General features: G+C 47.9%; 1 pseudogene; it reads left to right on the top strand.

Annotated features, from left to right (window-relative positions):
• The first annotated feature begins 824 nt into the window (after positions 1-824).
• LOC102445502 (small ribosomal subunit protein uS10-like) lies at positions 825-2,773 on the top strand (annotated as a pseudogene).
• Positions 2,774-3,136: the final 363 nt, after the last annotated feature.

Raw genomic sequence — 3,136 nt, 5'->3', positions numbered from 1 at the left:
CACCATTCCTGCCCATCCTGGCTAATAGCCGTCTATGGACCTATCTTCCAGGAATTTATTTATCCCTTTTTAAAGCCTGTTATAGCCTTGGCAATCCATTTTCAATTCATACTTTTAGTTAATTTGAATTAATTTCTCTAAGGTCCGGTCTACACTAAAGGGGAAGGTCGGCTTACTCCAGATACGCAACTCCAGAAGATGAAGATACACAACAACTTGAGGATACACAACTCCAGCTACGTTAATTACATAGCTGGAGTCAACTTATTTAAAATCGAGTTTTCACCCTGTCCACAAAGGGTGTTACACATAGTGAATAAAAAACCAAATGCGCAAATACAAAGGAGAGAACAACTGGTTTGGCATCAGCACTTCTGGGCATGATAGTAGTTTTCAGATACTTGAAAGACTGCCATAAAAAAAGGAAGCAAAGTTGCTCTCTCCTGCCCCAGAGGAGAGGTCAAGAGGCAGTGGGTTCAAACTTACAGTACAGAAGATATAAATTACATCTCAAGGAAAGCCCCCCTATCTGTAAGAATAGCAGGGCAACAGAATAGATGTTGAGAGCAGTTGTAGAAGAAGACCGGCTAGCCATCTATCTTGGGTGGCTTAGACACAACAAATCCAGCATCCTGGCTTAGACTAAACAACTGTTGCAGTTCTCTTCCAAGCATGTGGCTCTATGGTTCTACTATTACTCCCCTGCCTAGTGTCAGTGAAAAGAAACGAGAACAGGAGCCCTGCACCCCACTCCTGACTCACCGCTATTCACTGGGCACCACCCGCCCCAGGGAATAAGTCAGTCAGGAGGTACCTGTGCAGCTATGACGTTTAAAGATCATGGCAAAGCCCCTGTGGAACAGGAAGTAGCAATTCACCAAATTAGAATGACCTTCCAGAGGATGTTGTGAAGACCAGGACTTTACCAGGGTTCAAGACAGAACTAGATAAATGTGTAAGCAGGGACTGAAGGACTGCTTGCAATGCAGCCAGCTGAAGGAGAGAGCAGCCCTGGGGATGGGTATTCTCACTCAAATTGTTTAGCCCTGCATGATAATCAACTGTTGATATGTAAATATAGCTCATGCTGCGATGGGGAAGGAATCCAGGGTGTGGTTATGTAAATCCAATTCAGCCAGGGCTGATGGAGGGTGAATTGTTGGAATGCAATGTTGTGTATTGTCACTAATTTGGCTGCTGTGGGGTTACAAACCATGCTACCGCTGAATGAAGGACCTGTAAAATATGACACCAGTGCTTGCAGAGAGACACCATCATTGTACGGGGTCTCAGATGAATAAACATCCCCTTTCCAGATTTGAGGGGATGAGTGTGTGTGTGGACGGGAAGTGGGGGGACTTGATTCATCCAGCTTCATGCCTGCCAGGTGTGAGCTGTAAGACTGGTTCAACCTGTCTCCTTTCCCCCCCTGTTGTAAGGACAGACCTAAAGCAGACTCCATAAGGAGTCTCTTTATTATTCCAGTGGAAGCTGGAATCTTCTGGCCAGCCTATGTGGTGGCTAAGAGCTGAAATCACTAAGAACTGAAGTAACTGGTTTGGCCTGGAACCAGACCCATTGCGACCGGTGGCCAGATGGTAGGAGCAGTGGCAGGTGACCAGCAGGGCGGTTGAGCAGGCCAGCTGGTGGGAGTGACCAGCAGGGCAGCTGGTAGGAGCAGCAGCAGGCAGCCAGCAGGGCGGCTGGCAGGAGCGACTGGCGGGTGGCCAGTAGAAGAAGTGGTGGGCGGCCAGCAGGGTGGCTGGCAGGAGCAAGCAGACCGCAAGAACAGCACAAAGGTGGCATGGCCTCAGGCTCAATAAGTGGAGTCATCAGAGTGATGTGTCAGGGTCCACACTGACTGGACAGAGCTGTAAGTGGGGCATTTGAAGTGGGGTATGAAGAAAGTTTGGGTAAGTGAATGGAACCCTTACATTGTTGAACTAGTGAGCATGAGAGGCAAAGGACATTGCTCAATCCTTTTGAGCTGAGACAGTTACTCATGGGTTGTTTATGAACTCTGGTTGTGGTATTTTCCTAATTTAATGCCATGTGACTTCTCTCTCTCTTTCATTAAAATTTCTTTTCTCTGCTCAGACTCTGTGCTTGCAAGTGGGGAAGCATTGCCTCCCAGAGGCACCCAGGGGTGTGTGAATTTCCCAGGCTACTGGGTGGGGGCTTGAGCTGGTTCTGTGTGAGATGGATCAAAGGAACCTCTAGATATTGAATCCGGCCCTGGCTGCTGCCAACACTACTTGGCAGAAGGGTTACAAATTCATGGAGGTTAGGTCCATCAATGGCTATTAGCCAGGATGGGTAGGAATGGTGTCCCTGGCCTCTGTTTGTCTGGAAATGGATGACAGGTGAGGGAACATGTGATGATTCCCTATTCTGTTGACTCCCTCTGGGGCACCTGGCATTGGTCATTGTCAGAAGACAGGATACTAGGCTAGATGGACCCTTGGTCTGACCCAGTGTGGCCATTCTTGTGTTCTTATGTTCTTGACACGTCACAATGTAAAGTCGCTCGAGAAGGTCTGTGCTGACCTGATCAGAGGTGCCAAAGAAAAGAAGAATTAAAGTGAGGGGCCTGTTCACATGCCTACTAAGACTCTGCAAGTGACTATGAGGAAAACAAACCTGGGATTGTTTCCAGATGCGTATCCACAATTGTCTCATTGACTTACCCAGTTCCTCCAAGATGATTAAGCAGGTCATTTCTATCTCTACTGAACCTGGTGTAGAAGTGGAAGTTACTATTGCTGATGCCTGAACACCTTTCATCTGCAGGTTCACGGAGGCTGGCTGGGGAGAGGGGGTCTTAGACCGAGTTTAATTTGCAACCACTTTAAGGTTCCTTTCTTCAGCCTGCTTGGTGTAAATGAGACTCTTGTCCATCACAAAGGCTTAGATCTTCAGCTGGTGTAAATGAGGGCAGAGCCCAGGATTTCATTAGGCATCTTCCAGTTGACACCAGGTCAGGATCTGGTGCAAAATGCGGGGACACTAGAGAATGAATAGCAAGTCATGGACTAGCTCAGGCCCAAAGCTGCTGATCTGAGCCCAGCCAGAACTGGCAGCGGCTGAAAGTCATCCTCACTGAAAGGTGGTTTGGTGGCTTATGTGAAATGAGGTC

Source organism: Pelodiscus sinensis, chromosome 2, assembly GCF_049634645.1.
Source record: "Pelodiscus sinensis isolate JC-2024 chromosome 2, ASM4963464v1, whole genome shotgun sequence".
Taxonomy (NCBI): Eukaryota; Metazoa; Chordata; order Testudines; family Trionychidae; genus Pelodiscus; species Pelodiscus sinensis.
This window is presented reverse-complemented; position numbering and strand designations above follow the sequence as displayed.